At 44.7% G+C, this 19,334-nt stretch overlaps 1 protein-coding gene across 2 annotated transcripts in view; it reads left to right on the forward strand.

Annotated features, from left to right (window-relative positions):
• The first annotated feature begins 3,911 nt into the window (after positions 1–3,911).
• FNDC3B (fibronectin type III domain containing 3B) overlaps positions 3,912–19,334 on the forward strand; it is a 197,604-nt gene continuing 182,181 nt past the window's right edge. Inside the window, exon 1 of one of the 2 annotated variants that reach the window (XM_065639992.1) lies at positions 3,912–4,075. The gene's annotated coding sequence lies outside the window, so the exon portion shown is untranslated. Of the gene's footprint in view, positions 4,076–12,368; positions 12,404–19,334 lie in introns of those variants that run through there. The other variant, XM_065639993.1, reaches the window with a different exon arrangement.

The raw sequence follows: 19,334 nt of genomic DNA on the forward strand, positions 1-19,334 counted from the left end.
GTTATCGAGCATGAGAAATACTGACCTGTGTCCTAAAAAGGGAAAAAGGTCTGCTAATCAATACCATGAATACAAACTCCTCACCAAACTCCATCAGTTCATGAATGCGAAAACATGAATATATGCTCAGTGAATAACTGGCATTCATTTCCTCTAAATAAGAGAGGTACAGATAGAAATCCTGGTTCGTGCTGATGTTTACATGCCCTAGTTTTTTAAAAAGAGCGTCCTGCAGAATTTTGGATTCCCCACAGTAAAAGTGACCATTATGAACTATGCACTATGCTTACCCAGATCTTCTTGCTTGCATCAGTCTCCACAGGGCACTATCTTGAAAATCAAACACTGAAAAAAGATTGAAGGAATTCACTGTGGTTTAATTTGTACAATCTAATCTGCATTTAGATTTCATTTTTTTTCAGATAAAAGAGTGAGAGAAGACTACTGTGATCAGATAGTGCTGTACAATTTTGAGTATTGAATTGTTTAAACTGCACCAGCTTTAATGGTTTGTGATACATAAAAAGACGAGGGCCCCAAAAAGGGTTTATCAACAAGAAAGAAGTGATTGTATGGTCTCCCTTATTCTGTGGAAGGAGTAAGCTAGATGATCACAAGGGGGAGGGAGGAGAGGTGCTACATCGTTTTGTTCTGGATGTTTTTGGAAGGAGATCACCCAGTTGTTTGCCCTTCCCCTGGCAGTGAGGAATGCTCACCCACTCTCAGCCTGTGGCAGGGTCACCTGAGGGGTTTCTTGCCCAGTGTGTCCCTTTTCCTCCGTCCAAGTTGCTGCTGGCCCTGAGAGTAAGAGTTTGAACCCGGAGCTCTTGCTCTGGGTGAATGCAACCTGTTAGACACTGAGCCCTGAGCCAGCCCACCTCACAGCCACTCAGGGCTGTAATATAAGCGCATGAAGAGAAAACTCTGTGTGCTACAGGGTATTAAAAATGACTGAGGGTAGTACACCCCAGGTAAAAAACCAAAACAAATAAATTGCTCTAAGCATTCTCTGTCTACTGTCAAACAGCACTGATGCAAAGATCTCAGCCTGCCGCCCTTCAGAATACAGAACATGCAGCTTGTGGGAAGAGTAAAAGTTTAACTCAATCCCATCAGAAACCTGAGGGAAAGCATCCTGTGAGAATAAAGACCATCTCTGAAGCCTTTACGATGGTGTTTGATCTCTGAGGCCTTACCCTGCTTGTAGGGACAGTTTGTACAGGGACCTCAAAGAATTTGTCACCAAATGGGATGGGATGGCTGACAGGGATGATGGCAGAATCCGGAATTTAGAATAGGTTTGGATCCAGCCCCAGTCAACAGTGCTTAAAGTGTTGCTGTGTGATGGGTAAACAATCCCTGCTTGAAAGGAGTTCGGGGTTTCTGCCCATTCCTGGTGCATCTGCAGGTTGGGAATGACTGTCCTGGGGACATGGGTCCAAGAGAAAGACCAAAGAAGGAGACAGCATTGTCCTTTCATCCCGCTTCTCTGTGACAGGTGCACGTGGGGAGTTGGAAAAGACGCGCTTTTGTGTTTCTGATGCCAATTGTTTCCTGAATAAACAAAAAGATCCCACCGTGATAAAAGAAAAACATGTCTGTTATTGAAAAAAAAACCCACCAGACTCATCAAAACAGAAAAGTTCATGGCTTTGGTCTGTATTTATTTGGATGACGGTTTAGGTCAGTCATTTTCTGCAGGGTAATTTGTTCATCCCTTCTGTGTCACCACTTAACCTAATCCTTTTCCTTTTTCAGGGGCAAAAGATGTTTCCTCCTGGTCTGATTAATGCTCTTCCTAGATGAGCTGGCTCAGGGAGTAAACCATTAAAGAAAGAGTTTTATCTGTTATTTATGTAGGAAATTTCTGAGGAAAAGCGATCCCTGCTTCATTCTCCCCTCCCTCTTCCTCTGTGTGTGAACCATGTCCGACTCCCACCGAATGACTTAAAAGCTGCAGTTCACATCTGCTCCTCCTGTTCATCAGAGCAGAGGGGCTGAGCAGAAGGTGCTCCAAGGAGAAAGCACGCGTTTGCTCCAGGCCCAGGTTGGCTTCGCTCTATTTTTTGTCAGTTGGGCCACTTCTGCGGTTCCAGGTGAGACTGGAACTGTCCCCATGCCTCTGTTTTGGCTTTCCGAATGGGAACATGCTCAGACCCAGCCTTCCTCTGACTCATCTGATAGAAAAGCAACAAATCAGTCCTGGTTTCCTTTCCTTCCTCTCCTCCATTTCTTTTCATTTTGCTTTCTTCAGGTTTGAATTTTGTTTACTCTTCAATTTAATTTTTTTTTTGTCATTTTCCAACTCCAGTCAGTGATTTTTTTTTCCATTCTAAAGAAACACCTTCACTCCCTCTCTCTGTCCCTTTCCTCTGTCTTTTTCTTCACAAAACAGTCTACAGGGCTGAGTAAAGGCTTTACCACCCTAGTGAATAATTAATCTCATCTGACTCTGTAACTCAATCCAGGATCATCAAAAAGTCTGCGTGTTTTGGGTCATTAATAAAACAAAACATTTTTCTACTTTTAGATTTTACTCCTTACAAAAGTTTTTGCAATTAATGTTGAACAATGCTTAGTGCTGGCTGACCATTTTACATTGAAAAATCTTTCACAGGGGAAAATGCTAATTTGTTATTTTCATAGGAATTATCTATTTCAGATAATTTTCTTTTTTTTTTTTTTTTCCCTGTGTTTTCGACATTTAAATAAAAAAACCCAGCCTATTTGGGCATGATGTTTTCATTTTACTGAACTTTTCTGCCAAACCGAGTTTTCTGTAATGCGATTTTCAACACAAAGTAGAACATCAAGGGCTCCTATGGGAAAAAAATGTTTCTGCTGATATTTTAATGGAAGCTGATGAAAATACACCTGGGCTGCCTAAGACTCCATGGGGCTTTCTAATTTCTGCAAGGAAACCTTGCTCTGGTGGATAAAGTAGATCGGCCTCGGATAAAAGCTGTAGGGAAAAATAACACTGAAGAATATAACGATGGAGAGAACCCAGAGCACAAGATGTGTGGGTGATGAGCTGTTGCAGAGGAAGGTTCGCTACCCGAAGGACCAAGGCCAAATCAAAAGACCCTTCACAGTGTGGCTGTGATCTGTGGTGTGGGTGAGGCTGAGCCCTATTTTAAGCTTTTCCTGTAACTAGATTAAAGCTCTAGTCATCTTTCCCACTTTTTTTTTTTTTTGGATGCGGTTCTGAGAGGTGGATGACCACTGTGGTTCCTCAGGGCTCTCTTTCAGAGCCAGAGGAGATTTAAATAAGTCGGAGCGTTTATCTTAAACTCTGAGAAATGTTGCCTAAAAGTTCTCCTCCTTACTCCCAACCGATGGAAATGTAGGAACGATCACACCGACGGGACCAAGGGTTCTTCTAATTCGGTGTCTTGCCGTTGCAGCGACCTGCAGCACAGGTACCATACAGGGATCCCAGCCTGGACGAGCCATCTCCCCAGTCAGAAATGGCATTTTTGTGACAACAGGCTTAGTCCAGCTTCTGCCACGACGGCAGAGGCCGCTAACTGGGCAGGACGAAGGCTCGGCGGGTGATTCGTGTCTCGGGGGCGACATCTGGCAACGAGCGGCGACGCAGGAATTAGGGGGGGACGAAACGAAACCGGGAGCTCGCCGAGGGGACCGGCGGCCGGGCCAAGCCCCTGCCAGGCGGCGGAGCCGGCGCTGGGCACCCGGCGGTGCGGCACCGCCCGGCTGGGACACGGCCCCGAGCCACCTCGGCTCCCCGTCCGCCCCGCCCGGCTCCCCCCGCCCGGCGCCGGGGGACGGGGCGGAGGCGGCGGCGCGGGGCCGGCCCCGCGCGGGGCGGAGCGGCTGCTGGGCGGGGCGGGGGCAGGAGGGCTGGCGTGCCCCGCCGCCGCCCGCCTCAGCCGGCTTTTCGGCGGGAGCCTCTACTCCAGAGTGCGCGGTAGCGTGGGCCGGCCGCGGGCCCCATGTGGTGCCGACATCACTGACATGGCGGAATCCCCGCCGAGCCCTCCTGGCCCTCGCTCCAGCTAGCCGGGACTCACCGCCGCGCCCGGCCCGCCGCCCCGCACCAGCCCTCCGCCAGGTAAGGGCGCCGCGGCGTGGGGAAAGGGGTCCCGGGCGGGGAGCCCCGCGGTTCGGTTCGGTTCGGCGCGGCGCGGCGGGCAGCCCCGGGGAGCCGCGTCCTCCACCCCGCGGCGCCGCTCCCGGTCCCGGCTCTTTTGTTCGGCGGCGGGGCGGGAGCGCGGGGCGGCGGCGGGACGGGGCTGCGGCGGGACGCGGCCGCGCTCGGCGGAAAGTTTCTCTCGCTGCTCCCCTCCCCGCCCGGTCCGCGTCGCCGCGCCCCGGGGCCCCGCCGGCTCTTCCCCTCCGCGGGGAGCTCCGCGGCGGGCGGCGCCGGGCGGGCAGGCGGGAGCAGCCCCGCCGCGGCCCTGCGAGGGACCGGCGGCGGGTCGGGCCCTCCAGCACCGCCCGGTAGTCCCGAGGGGCTGCCGGCCCGGCCGCTGTCATCGCCTCCGCCCGGCCGCCCTCCCCGCGTACGGCCCGTGCGGCTCCGGGGGGAGACTCTGCGGAGCGGTCGGTGCTGGCGCCCGTGCCTGCGGGGGCCGGTGACACGCGTGGGTGCGTGCGTGGCGGCGGCTGCCCCCGCCCCGCGCCAGCTCCCCCCGGGGAGCCGTGTCCGTGGGGCGGGAGGAGGCAGCTCCGCGCCCTCCGGCCGTGCCCGGAGCGGCCCCGCTGCCGGGCAGGTGGGGAACCCGGGGCTCCTCCTCGGCCCCAGCTCCCACCCAAAACGTCTGGATCCAGGGGGCATGTTGGAGAAAAAGCTGGAGAAAGACGCGAGCGACTTCTCCCGGTCCCGTCCTCCCCGCCTGGCTCTTGGCTGAGGCGGCTTTGGGAAGGAAAACCCTGGAAACTTTTTATTTTGCTTGCCAGACACCTTTTTAAAATGGCATACTACCAGGAGACGGAATGAAAAAAAAGAAAAAAAAAAGTAATTTAAAAGCTTAACTTCTCTTAGGTTGAGACCACATCTGCATCCCTCCCCGCTGCCTTCCCCCCCTTCCCGATTCTCAGAAATGTTCTATTTGAATAAGGTTTTGGCTAAGGTTGTGCGGCTTGGAGTTAAATGTAGTGAACCATTTATCCCATCTGTGTTTGTAGAATAAAAGGTGGGGGCAAGCCTGCCTCTCTCCATATTAGTAATTTTATATTTCATTTGCATTTCTCTGTGTGAGTACCTTAAAGTACTGGCCTGACTCCTTGAAGTGGGAGTTATCACAGATGGGGAAACTGAGATATGGAAAAATCGAAGTTTCTTGTTTCGTGTCTCTTTTTGTTGTTTTGGATAGGGTTTTTTGGTGCGCTTTTTTGTTGTTGTTAATTTTATTTTTTCATTTGAACTCTGTGCTAGATCTGTGAGAACAGAATTCACGTATGCCGGTTCCCTGTGCTCTAACCGCGTTTGCTGTATCCCCCTCACCGCTTACCCTGCAGAACCCAGGGCTCAACCAGTACCTTCCTGAAAGGTGCCAAACCAGTTTAACTCGAGCTTAACAATGTGCTAGGTAATGGGATTTCAACCTTGCATACATTTAAGTCTAGAACACTGTTTCTCAACCATTTTTGCAGCTGAGCTCACTTAAAAAAGGTTGAGAGTGCCAGGCCTGGCAGTGCCTGGGTGCTTGTGCTGCTCTGGGGCTCTGCTCCATTCTGATGGGAGCTGCTGGTCTGGACGTGGATGACGCGATGTGTGCTTGGCTGGAAATCCAGATAACGGCATCGTTTCTGTAAACCTCAGGAGCCAGTGATGTGCTGTTTCCTCCGGATGGAGGCATCTTGTTCCTCTCACCTCCTCCAGCCAGAGTCTCGCCCACCTACCACCCCTGCACCTTTCTCAGCGGTAGGAGAACATGCTGCCAGTGCTACCAGTAAGAAAATGATTCTTGGCGGTGTTCCCGGGGTCATTTCGGGTCTCACACAGAGACCGTCTGTTAGTGCTTTTCTCCTGATCTTCAGCACTTCGTGGTTCCCTCTCGTTAGTTTTAAAGCAGTTGTGCTTTGTGGTTGTATTGGGACCCTGCTGTGACAGAAATGTCTGCTGCCCCAGAAGTGTCGCATATTGTTTTTCCCCGTTTATTATCTTCTAGCTAGTTTACGCTCATAATATGGCTCAGGGATGAGTCTGTATGGAAGTTAATATATTTTACAAATTTTTTTTTTTTTTGAACTATTGGGACTCATCTGGTTTGGGTTTGAGGTCAGTGCTGGGACAGCGATGAGAGGGGTTTTTCATACTGTTAGCCTGTAGTTGGCTGAAGGATAAGAAATGAAGAAAGTTAGCATCCAAAATAAGCTGACATTCTACTATAGCCAAGAAACCTGGAGCTGTAACTCCATACTGCAAGCATTTTATCTTTACTCTAGGAAAAGTTTGTAACTTCCAAACTGAAGTGAATTTATTCTGGCACTATTTTTTTTTTCCTACATATGGTATTTGGTGAACTGAAAGATGATTTCTGCATCGTACCTCTTTCTTAGCAGAGAATTTTTTTTTTCTTTTCACTTTACAGATTCCTTTAAGTTCTCTGATGAGAGAAGCAGTTAAGGGCAGTTAAACTTCTACAGTTCATAAATCTGTGCAAGAAAATATATACAGATCATGCAGCAAACTTCTGCATGTGCGCGGTTGTATTCGTGAACTTTCTAATTAGTGTAATTGGCTTTTCCCTCAAAAATGTATGTTGTCAGTCTGCTGAGCGCTAGTGCAGAAGCAAAGTTTGCCGTATGAATAAATGTTTGTAGCGTGAGGGTCTTAATTGCTACAAAATACATATAATTACATGAAAGTTCCAGACCCATACACAGCTGACTAAAACAAATTACTCTCCACAGCGCTTTTCTTCTCAAGATAGTTTGTTACTCCTCTCAAAAGGAAAGACGTGAGGGAAGATGGAGTGACCTGTGGGGAGCAGCAGAACTGGCGGTTTGGGGTGCCCTGGGAGAGCATCCCAATTCCTCCACCAGTGGTGCTGTGGTAGTGGGTGTTAAGTCTGGAAACTGAGTGTCCAAGTGCATTGGAACGGTTTTGTGCTACGCACTGCAAGTTATTGAAGTGCTGTTGGTTTGCAACAGGCTTTAGTGTACAGCAAATAAAATAAACTGCAGAAGAAGCTGGCAGACCTCTATGTAAACCTCAGTTGTGCAAAACACCAGCGAGGCAAAGCGTTTCTCAGACGTTGCACAGACGACTTGTGCCAAGGTGATCTCTGTGCCGCTGAGTGGTGGCAGTGGAGCAGTGGGGGATCCTTTAGGAACAGGAGTGTCAAAAGTCACGTTGTTTATGGCCAAGGTTTAGTGTCTCTCTGTGATCTGTCCCTGGAGGTGGAAGGTATGTGGGAAGAGGGAAGTTCTTCAAACAAGGCAGTGGAAATAGGAGATGCTGGGTACACAGCGGTAACAGGCCACCTACAGGCAGGAATGTTGGTGTCTCAACAAGCAGATAACTCCAAATATTTTCCAGTGGGGATATGGTGGTTTGCATTTTTACCAATTTATTCTAAGCACCTCTTTGCAAAATTGAAGTTTGAAGCTCCGTCTCTATTACAGACAGCCAGGAAAAAAAGCACGAACTAATTAAACATGATTAATTATGGAATTTGTAACAGTGTTGCGGAGATTAGTTCCCTTTCAAGAAATACTGTTGCAGATGTTAGATCTGTGCTCTGCTCTGAATGAAAAATGACGATGCTATTGAGCAAGTACACAAGAAAAGGGTAGTCTCTGTTAAAGTCTGTTCCTGAACAGGAATATGCCTTGGAAGTCCCAGGTAGTGCGGCTTGGAGCAAATCTTCACGGTGTTTTTAATTGGGAAAGGATGGCTTGCCTTGAGCTCAGAGGTTGAGACATACCGCTTCTCCAAAGACACGCTTTCTGCCTTTCATCTAAGGAATCCTTTGCTTACAAGTAAATTGTGGTGTTTGTTAGCAAATAACAGACCAAAAAGCCAACTACAACAGCAACTGTATAAGAAACATTCCTTATTTGTATTTTTAGTGACGACAGTTTATACTGGTGGTATGCACTGAAAGATACCATTTGGATACTCTGCTTCTTACACTGCAGCTACGTGTGTTATTTATGTAATATGAAATAACAAACAGTTCCAAAGTAATTAAGTACACACTTCATATTATTTTTTTGAAAAGGACAAAGATCGCAGCTAATACTGATATGTGGCATTTGCTCGTTCTGGCATCTGCTTCTACTTTCTCTGGAAGCTACTCAGTAGAATGACAAGATGGATTCAGGACTGGAGTTTCTACTGCTGTGTGGTGTTTTTCGGTTTTGGCTTTTTTTGTGTGTGTTTTTTTTCTTTTTTTTTTTAGATTTAGGACAACTGAAATCAAACATTTGAATCCTCTGGAGATTAAGGTGATGGGCTTGTCTGATTTCTCTGTACTGACTGAATGTATAGCTATTCTGTGGCAGCAATGCACATACCTTAAAGCATGCTTTATATGTAAGTCTCTTGTAATTGCCTTATACGTAACTATGGACACTTCTATTATTAGGTTCTTGCAAAGGACTCTAATAATAGAGCGTGTGTATGTATGTATTTAAACATATACTTCATGCTTTCAGGAATGTTTCGTATGGAATGTTTTGAAAAGAGAAAAAAGAAATTGCTCTCAAGAGGCTGTTAATAAAAACTTCACAAAGCAACAATTTTAGATGACCCTTGCCACCCTCAAAGATCCTTGGGATGTTGTGGACAGATTTCCCCACGCTTTTAATGTAAACTAGGATAATACCAAATGTGTTCTACTTAGTTTGTAGCTAGTTTTTTGGGCCTCTGTGCAGCTGTGCCAATTTTACATGGTTGTTCTCTGTTCTCTGCTCACCCACGAATGAAATGCCAACACTTATAATCTAAATCCCTGTGTTATCTTTTGCCCCAAGTATTTCTGCATGATTTTTCCATCAAGTCCAAGACTGTAGTGAAGTAAGATGGTGCGATTCTTTTCAATCTTGGGAGTAGAGACTTGTCCTGATTTGTTTCAGGCTGACCTTACCGTTTTGTAAGACTAGTTAGCTGCCAGAATTTATTCTGCTTTATAAGTTGCCTTTATTGTGGAAGTATATATGCCTATTCAGTGGCAATTTCTGTAACATAAGTGACCTTATGCTTAATGACACTTGAGCTGGTGTAGGTATGTTATTAGGTATTATGCATTGCTCTTTGCTCGTTATTTATTGATGTGGAATACTGCAGCAGAGAAAAAAATGATAGCATTTGTGGTTAATGAGAGCACTGAATAGGGTTCCTTCTGGTGAGCCTGTTTCTTGCAGACTCACATAATATCAGCTCACAGGAAGATTTGCTTTCCCCATCATCTTACTAGCAACAGTATGGCAAACAGAAGCATCACTTTATTAGAATAAATTAACAGCAGAAGTGACATGGTTGGTTGGAACTGCAGAGGTTGTGGATTATTCAGAGTGTGTAATGCCTGAACTCAAAAGCCTGAATAGTGGCTTTTGTCTGTAAGTACTGATAGAGGTGGTGAGGTTGAAAAGCAAAAGCACAGCTCGGGCTTGACTTACTTCATGATGCATGTTGCTGCACCGTGTTAGTATTTTGCCTTTCATTTGACGTTTTAGTATCAGGAGCGGCTTAGATTGAAGTGGAAAGTGGAAGAAAAATCATGCTTTTGTGACAAGATAAGGCAAATTGGGATATACCACATACCTGATCCTTCGAGATCGGTTTCAACTGAATGCAAGATTGAGACCCAGCTGAATATGTGCATGTGAGTGTTCTTCTGTCCTTCTAGTGGAAGGGTGGTTATGTGCTCAGTGTTCAGCTTTGAGTTATGTGTTTGGGTAAACTGAACAGTTAAAATGTTGGTCTTCCCCAGTTCTCAAACCACTTAACTTGTATTAATATATCATTCTTTTGTGAGTTACTCTAAAGCTCGGAGGAAATGATTTTTATCGCCTAATTCCAGTAGAAACCTTTTTATTAATTGTATTAAAATTTGAAAAAAAGGGGTAGAAAGTAAGCTGTTGTTTTTCACCAAAACATGTTAGTCCTGTTCCTCTAGTATACAATGCTGCCTTTAACTGCACTGCCTTGGAAGCTATAGCTTTTAAGGTGAGAAACTTGTTCCTATTCAGTTGCATTGACTGAAGGATGACAAAACGTTTTTTGAGGGCTGGTTTCCACTGAGTCATCCTCCAGGCTGGGCAGAGGGGCACTCGGCTGCTGTCAAATCTTCTGCTTTGGCAAGTTAACTGGGAAATTTGTTTTCCAAGCCTGCCTTGGGAAGTGGAGAACTACAAGTCTTCATTTTCTAGTGCTGGAAAGTGTTAGAAGATGTGACATCTCAAAGAAAAGAAAATGAAAGAAAGCAACTGTTTCTTACTCTGATTTTTTTTTTACAGACTTGGCTCTGCTTTAAGGAGTTTTCTCATTCCCAGGACTTCTGCTTTTCTCAGTGTCTGACTTGCCCATCCTTTCTTTAGCAAGCTTGTTCATTAGCCATCTATAGTCTCTGATACTAAGACAGGGTTTTCCTTTTAATTATATCTCCATATGATTCGTGTTCCTCTGTTGGTTGCACGGATGTTAGAGGTGATCCTCAGCCATGCAGTGAGGTTACTTGTGTTCTTGCAGTGCAGACCAGAGACTCGGGGCACAGCGTTTGGTGTTGCAGAAGAGGTGCCCTCCTGAGCCGCCAGTGCCATCTGACAATCCGTGTGTGTGGGGAGCTGAGCAGCTAGATGCACAATACTTCATTTGGCACAATGTTTTGCTCTTTGGCTTTTCTTGAATGCTTCAGATGTGGGTGAGGGAGGGGCTGCAGATCTGGGTTTGTGGCATGCTGCATTCCCTTCTGTCCTCTTCCCTTTTGCTTCATGCTCTTCTTCACGCAATGGGTGTGACGTGCGGCCTTTGCATGACTAAAAATGCAGGCATGTGGACGCAAAGCTGTTGTATGGGAGGAATGTGTCCATTCACATGGGTAGTGGGGGTGTGCCCAGCCTTACAGTCAAGGTGGCCGTGTCTGGGCTCCAAGGTGGGTACAAATGACACAGGAATGCTGTGGTATACGGTCTCCAAGTACTTCAGAAGAGTCCAAGTGGTCTGATGTGGCAGGACCATGGGACATTGCTTTTGGCTTATCGGTTGAGTCATTGTTGATGGTACCTGCCAGCCAGCTGTGCAGGGAGAGAAAACCTAAGTGTGTCTTTCAAAAGCTGGTTTGAGGAATGGGTCAGAAGTCTTCTGGCTTGTTTGGTAAGGGCGTTCGTGGATGAGGAGTGATAGGGAAGGAAATGAGAAATCGGAAATGTGGTAAGGTGACCTCATGTTTTTGATCTCATGTATGAGAGGGACCATTTGGGCACAGAGGTGGCAATGTTGGGAGGAGTTGAGCTGTGAGTGGCTTGTAGCACTGTGAATGGTCTCTGGAGACTAACCCAGGAGCAGTCTGAGCTGCAGGGTGGTTGGTGGTGTTTGTGGGCAGGAGAAAATAATCTTTAAATATAATAAAATATATATGTAAAAAATATATATAAATAATCTTTAAATTAAAAATAAGTTATAACTTTCTGTCTGTCGTCAGCTTTTACTATGTTTGATATCTGAGCATGCATATACATTGTCTCCTCTTAAATGGGTGACTTTATGTGGTTCGGAGGAGGAGAGAAGATGGCACCAGTATCACAAATAACGCCCTGTATAAACTCTGGAGTCTTAATAACATTTAAGATTCTGGATCAGTACGAAATGACTTGATAGATGAAAGACTGATCCACTGCTGGCTTTGCGCATCATGACCTTGCAGGTGTTCAGCTCTACTCTGAAAAGTTCAGACTTATTTTGTACCAGCGGGAAGTGTGTCTTAGATGTTTTGAGGATAAAGGGTTAGTTTTGTAGGAATTCAGTGAATATGTTGGTACATTCATGAGTCTAGCTTGTTTGAGATGAAAGTTTTCCGGCTCCTCCCTAATCAGAGGTTAGTGACTAAGGGTAGTATAGATGCTCTCCTGGTCTCGGGTAGTGCTGGTGAAAGGAACCCTGCTCTCAGAATAAGCAAAAGTGAAGCATAATTTTCTGATACTTTTGTGTTTCACTTACACTCACACAGGTACCTGTGGTATGTCATTAAGTAACTTTCTATTTGGATGTTGTCCTCTGAGTTTATTTGTTATAAACCTAAATTACATCGTAGTTCAGCTGCACCTCAAAACAACAACAACAGAAACCCAACAAACAAACAAAAACTTTAAAGGACCAAACCAAAATGACTTCATATTTCATGTTCTGGTTAACTTCAGATGCTGTTGAGGTAACACTGTCTCATGTTCAGAAGTCAGAAATATCCTGTGGATTTTGCCAGAAGCACAGGTAATGTCTCATTGCGTGACTTGCACTGTGCTCTGCGGCACAAAGCTCTCGCTGCCATGCTGGGAAGGTAAAGTAGGAAGCAGCCTGTGGCTCATTTGGGTTTTTTGCTGCTGTATCATGTTGTCCTATTTTGCTTTATGAAGGTCTAGAGCCATAGTCTTACAGGATTTGGTACAGAACATGTAGGTTGCATTATTGATAGCTGGCCATAACTGATACGCAAGAAACCTTATGGCTAAAGAGGGCAAAAAGGTCAAATTTTAAGGTCTTCAGCAAAGCAAAACTTCCACAGAACTTGACTTAAAATTGCAGAAAAGTTATCTGAGTTGTTAACGCTGCTCACGCTTACAGTCAGCCTTAGTGCTTGTTTCTTGTGTGTCAGCTGGTGGCAAAATTAACTTCTTTGATTCTGCTCCGCACATATTTATTTTTGCAACTCCATATTGCTTATTAACTTCACTGGTGCTTTTAATGACCGCACAAAAGATAAACATCCTCTGGGACTTTGTTAGACACACAGTGTAAATTGGTTGTTGCTGATTTAAAGCCCGTTTGTCAGGTCAGCGTGCGTTGCAAGCAGCTGTATGCCCACAGCTGCTGGGATATCTGAAATTGTTACCTAATTTAAGTGTCTCTTTTCTCCAAGCTCTCACGTGTGTGGTGTTTTATCTTTATCCTTTCCCCTCTTGGTTAACAGAGCTGGATGTGCTTGTCCAGATGTTCCAGCTGCCCCGTTCCGTGGGCAGGAAATGGTGATGGGCAGTTCTACCCAGTGCGACCAAAAGGGCCTGATCTCTTCCACAGCAGCCACCTCTGGTTTCTGGAAAAAACATACGACTCAAGTCATTCAGATGCTTCTGTAACCACAATCTATTTAACCTAGAAGGCGGCTACACTTTAGTTTTTATGCATCTGAATAGGTTGCTTCAGAGGATACATGAGAGCCACTATGTTACTATAGAGGCAGTATTTGTGGATATAAAAGCCTCAAGTTAGACATAAACCGTTTCACTTCCTTTTGGCATTTCTTGATCATGAAGTCAAACAGGATGATATTATGCTCTAAAAAGTTGCTGTAAAATTTTTCAGTTTTTCATGCCTTCTAGACTACTACTATGTGTCCCCGCTATCAGATCTGGGTCCTTTCTCATCTGTCTTAATAAATCCTTATTTCCCTGTTCCCTTCTTCCTTAGATTTTTCTAGACTACAACATATTCATTTCACTGCATCCTGAATTGTTGGGTTAGTGTAAAGGGACAGAGGTGAATAGATAAATGGTTATCTTCTGCAATGTGAGAGTTGGGAGGTAGAAAATACAGATATGTGAAGACAATGGAAATAATAATGAGGGAATAGTTTTGCAAGTAGAGCAAGTGTATTATTTGTGGCCTTGCCATAATTTAAAATTCTGTGGTGGTCTGTAAATGAAATATAAGCAAATATAATAATATGCTTTCTCATATGATTGAGTTTACTTAAGTAGTCGATAATACCACCTTCGAACAAATTTGATAGATCCTTATTACAGGCAGTGATGTGGTTTTACTGCAGCTGCGAAACTGTGGGCAGGGCCGGGGAGGGACGAGGTGCTGCTTTGTCTGGCCGTGGGTTAGCGACGTGGCAGTCGGAGACCTGTCCTTTTGCTTCGGGAGGGAGATACAAAGGTTTGGCGTGGTGCCTGGACCAGCCTCAGATGGGGAGAAGAGGTTTTTGTACTCAAGTTAGAAAGTATATGGGGATGGCAGATTGGATCTGTCAATTTTCCTCCTTTTCTGTCCTCAGGAGAGTTATTTTCCGTTAATTATATGTATATATATATTTTTTTTTTAAGTATTGTAATTATGTCTCGGTGTCCTGGCTCCATAGATCAAGCGAGGTTTAAGGACCTTCTGATGGTTCCCTGGATGGCCACACACCTGCAGAGCTGGCCCAGGGGTGCTGTCTGGGCAGAGGGCTTGTTGCTGCCCATCTGCCTGATCTTATCGCATGGCCAGTGCAAGGCAGTTTGATGGAGCTATGTGCAAAACTGAGGCAATTTAAATGAAGAAAATCTTACAAGCTGACTTCCCATAAAAATTTAGAAGAGTGCTTGACAGGTTCTTTAATGAGTATTTTATGTTAGCTATATACCAAATAAAGTGTCTCTGTTTTAGCATTTTTATACATCCCTGCTTTTCTCAGAAAAGGTTTCACAGCATTCAGCAACCTGTGCATTTTTGAGAAATGCAGAGGGATTTGGCAGGTGGAAGGGAAAAACAACTCTATCCGACTCTTCTCTCATCATATGCAAAATACACAGTTGGGAGAAAGAAGCAGAAAAATACCACTTTTATCTATTGTCTCTAGCATATTAGACAAAGATTTAACATGACCGCTGTATGTTTTTCGGCTGACATCATCTCTTCCTGACCTTTGTACTTGATATTAGCACTGAAGTTTTTTTTTAATTGGATACAGAGACATTGCTGTGCAACTACTTGCGCTGTTTGACCGAAGTGTGAGTGTGGCCTGCTAGTGGTGATACAGCCTTGAAAAAAGGGTATACACCAGAGGGTGGATCTTTATTTTGCTTTTAATAGACAGGGGAAGGGAGATTGATACTATTTTGCAAGTCTTTCCGGGACTGCTTTTGGAAAACGTGTACATTCTGATCACTTGCGTTGGTGGTAGATAGATCCGAAGTGGTAGAGTTGCAGAGGGGAGTTACAAGCATGAGTGGAAGTGTAGAAAGCCTTTCTTGTAAGATGAGATGGAGAAATATTTAACAGGAAAAAAGTTCCAATGATCTTTACTATATCTAAATTCATCAAAGGTGTAAACACTGTGAAGGCGTACAGGGCTGTTTAAGACAAAAGCCAGTGTCAGCCCATGAACTCATGGGTGCAAGCTGTCAAGAAATAAAAGCTTTTGCAGCATTTGATCCAACAGCTTAGTCCAAAACCAGTCCAGCTATCCGAACAGGAGGCATCTTATGGCAAGCAGAAAGACCTAACTAATTTTAATGTATAGTGCTTTATGCAAGGCTGTGAAAGAATCTGTGGCTATAGCATTTTCATATATGAATAAGGAGTGTACAAGTGGCAGACTGGTGTTGAGGAAACGGGAGGACAGAAAAGGACCTTCTGTCCTGGAATATCGTATGATGAAAATACTAGAGGCATTCATTGTGACAGCAAAATTTATAAACCCGATCCGTATTTTTTAATACATTGACATAATCAAAATACTTTTTTCAAGTCTGTCTCTGCTTGAGGTTGTATGTGTGTAGAGCTGTACAGTATTGGTGCAGAAACTTAGATATGGCTGCAGTCACGGTGGAATTTCACTCCTATATCCTGCTACTGATACTCATTTATATTGGTAGAAGGTGCTGATGAAACATAACTTCAGGAAAGGAGATGGGCAGCTTTCAAAGAGATCTGAACATCAGGTCAAACAATATAAGGTGCTTTCCAAAACCATTTTGTGAAAGTGGTGGATCTCTTACTGGAGTGAAGCCCGGAGGTTTGCATCCAAAACTTCACTAATGATAATCTCTAGGAAGGAGCATCTTAACTTCAGGATAATCACAAGCTTCAAAACAACATCCGAATAGAAGATAAACTTTGTTTATGCTTTGGCTTAGGGGAAAAAAAAATAACAAGATCAGTGCTTCACAAATGTGAGTTTAAATATTTGAAAATCAAAATGTCTGAATTTATATTTGCTGAGATAAAACGGAAGTTATCCTCAAATACAATGTAGCAGGTTGGTTTTGTTTCATTGTATTTTTTTTCTTTAAACAGTGAAATAAACTGGTGAACAGATGTGCAATGCCAGAGCAGAAATATTTTCAGTAATACAGAAAGGAAAATCTAAATTGGGTCACCTGCAACTTCAGAAGTGGCTGTACAAACAACAAATTACTAGTTATGCTTGCACGACTACCCTGGAAAAGGAAAAATCAGCATATAGTGAAGGCATTATCTAGCTAATTGCTTGGTAGCTACATTGAAATTGCTTTAATACTGGCCTGTGTTGTTCCCTTTCTCAGCAGAAGTGCTTTTGTCAGGCAGTAGTTAATGTTTCTTGGAAGGAGGAGGATGCAGTGAGTCCTTTAGCAGGCTTTCATCCTCTGTTCTCCTCTTGCAAGGAGTCGTCACAGGAACTTGTTGACAAAGCTGTCTTCTGTGACTGAACCAAGGTTTTGGTTTGGGTTTTTCTTTTTGTTTCAAATAGTCAGGTTTTACTTAATATATTATCAACGCTGTCTCATTTAAGCTTTTGTGATGTGCTTTCATTTCTAAGCTACTTGGGGGGGAAATTGTTTTAATTATCTTAATGCAAGAAGAACTGGGAGCTTGTTTCCATCCATCAGTGCTGGAGACTTGAAACAAAGGCCAAGCCAACTTCCAGATGGTGGCAGGTCCTGGATTCCAGCCACTGTCCAACACAATTCAGTCTATCATGTAGCTGCTTACAAAGCAGCTGTTTGCCTGCCTTATTAGCACGGACTTTGCCTTCGTTAGCAGTGGGTTGAAGGAGGAAGGTGAAGCAGGGTGGTGGGGCAGGAATAGTCCCTGTGGAGTCCACGGGCTTTGGCCAAGTCTCCTTGCCAGCGACGTAAGGTTTGGCTTGCAAGTTCTCCAGGGTTATAAAACGCCCAGCTGTTGACTTTTTAGAAGTTGTGTGACTGGGCAGCTGAGAACTTGGATGGGCTGGAGGATGAGCTGTATTGACAGAGGAACAATGGTTTCACAAGCACCCACACGTACTCCCCGCGCCCCCCTTTTGGGGCCATGGGTGTGCACTATCTGAAATCCTGTCCCTAATTAAAAATCACAATAAGCCAGTGCATTAAAAAGTGGTGTGTGTTTGGGGTTTTTTTGGGTTTTTTGTTTTTTTTTTTTTTAATTTAAAAAAGAAAAAGTCTCTGGCTGGGGAGTTGATTAAATGACTGGGAATGGCATCTCGCATTGTGACCACTTGCTCAATCGTGGTCGAGTTAGTGCAAAGTATGTCGGAGTTGATTTTTGTTCCGATGGGATTTCAGCCCAGTATGGCAGGGGAAGAATTAAGGTGGGCAGTAGGAACTAACTCCATTTGAAGGGGTGAAAGTGCTGGTGAGAAGGCAGGAGCTGGCTGGAGGAACCTGGCTGGGAATAGGGAAGGGGGAGACGGGGCAGGGGGACCATCCTTGGAGCCCAGGCAGCAGCAGCTGTCCGCGGGGTTTTATTTAATGGTGGCCGTATGTGGGTAGCTGGGTAGCGTGGTTTAGTTTCAGTCCCACCCATGATTTGTTAAGCATTTCCTAATTTAGGAAGATCTGTATGAAAAATTTTGCAGTGTAAAGCTGTAGCTGTTAATGTGGACTGCCAAACAGATCCTGTGAACTAATTAGCGTTACTGGCCAGAATGGGCTGTCAATTTCAGTAGGAAATCATTAAGTAGACATCGGTGAATAACCAGTGTGATAGTTCCTTTGCTCTCGGGAGATAGCAGAGCACCTAACAGAGGCAATGCACTTCATTATCCCCATTTTACAGCTGAGAAAACAAGACACGGAGGTGAAACAACTAGAGATACTTGTTTATTTGGGCTTGCTCCAGCTCAGGCTGGACTCGAAATCTTATTAGTGGTCTGCATGTGTCCGGGGGCTTCCCTCCCCAACACGGGACTTGACAAGCCCCCAGCAGTGCCTGTGTGTGGTTCCAGTACCTCCGAAAGTCTCTCCTGGAGAAGGAATGCTGACAGTTTAATGTGGCAAGAGAGCAATAAGTATTTGCCTTCTGTTTAGTATATCACATTGTATCTGTAGGAAATCTTTGTAAAAGGCTGACTTGTTATGTGTAAGGGAGGTGGAAATGGTTTTCTTACAAATGCCAGCTAAGTTTTTGCAAGCTAATAAAATTGTCAGGCAGTACAGCATATGCTTAATTTAGTAAGGTTATAGTACTTTTTTAGAAAGGATAAAGTTATCCTGGCTTGCTTGTAACTTATATTTCTGGTGGGCACATGAAGTCACACTTCCATAAGATGAGGAAATACTGTTCACTCCCCCATCTACTCCAGTAGCTAATCTTTGGATTTTTGTTCTTTATGTTGTGCCCAACTCTGATTTGCCTGGCTCCTGCTTCTGATCACTGGTTCTTATTTAATGTCCAACCCTTGTTGGCCCTGGGACTGTATGAATAAATCTTACACGGTGGTAGTAAATCCTGCTGGAGGGCCATGTTTTGAGCGGTGGGTACATCTGCACCCACGGTATTGCTGGTTCACAAACAGCATTATCAGCTCACAGATTAAACTGTGGTCAGTTAGCTGGCCAGCTCTTAATACGTTGACGATATTTCGTTTTGATTGTGTAGTGCTAACTCTCTTATCAGTGTTGGGTGGTACCAAGTCAAGCACTGGCTAAAGAACATACATGTGCTAACACAGCTATCTTGCCAACCAGAGGTGTAATCTTGTCCGAGGGTGTACTTGGGTTCGTTTGACAGGACCTGTTTTATATAGAACAACAATGCTGATTATGTTCATATCTTTGGATTCCTTATCACTGGAATCCTGCATTGACTTCTGATGGTTTTATCTGGAAGTAATGCCTTCCTAATGGGAGGTAATTGCACAGGTGGTCCTGTTCCCTCTCAGCTCCTGGTTCTGGATCAGCGTGGTCTCCATTCCATCCCACCACACTGGTGTGTCCTGTAGATCAGGCTTTTCCTTAAAGCTCAAATCAAAACTTAACTGCAAGATTCGAGGGCTGACTTGGCCACTGAGGTAATTCACTGTTTGATACAAGTGCATTTTTTGCCTCTTTCCAAATACTGAGTGGAAAAACTTGTTACATGCCCTTTTCCTGCATCATTAGCCCTGTTTTCACTTCTGTTTTGCAGTGGGGTTATACCACTATTAGATTTCAGTCCTTCCTAGTTTATCTTTAAAAATCAG

This window comes from Caloenas nicobarica, chromosome 8 (assembly GCF_036013445.1).
Source record: "Caloenas nicobarica isolate bCalNic1 chromosome 8, bCalNic1.hap1, whole genome shotgun sequence".
Lineage (NCBI taxonomy): Eukaryota > Metazoa > Chordata > Aves > Columbiformes > Columbidae > Caloenas > Caloenas nicobarica.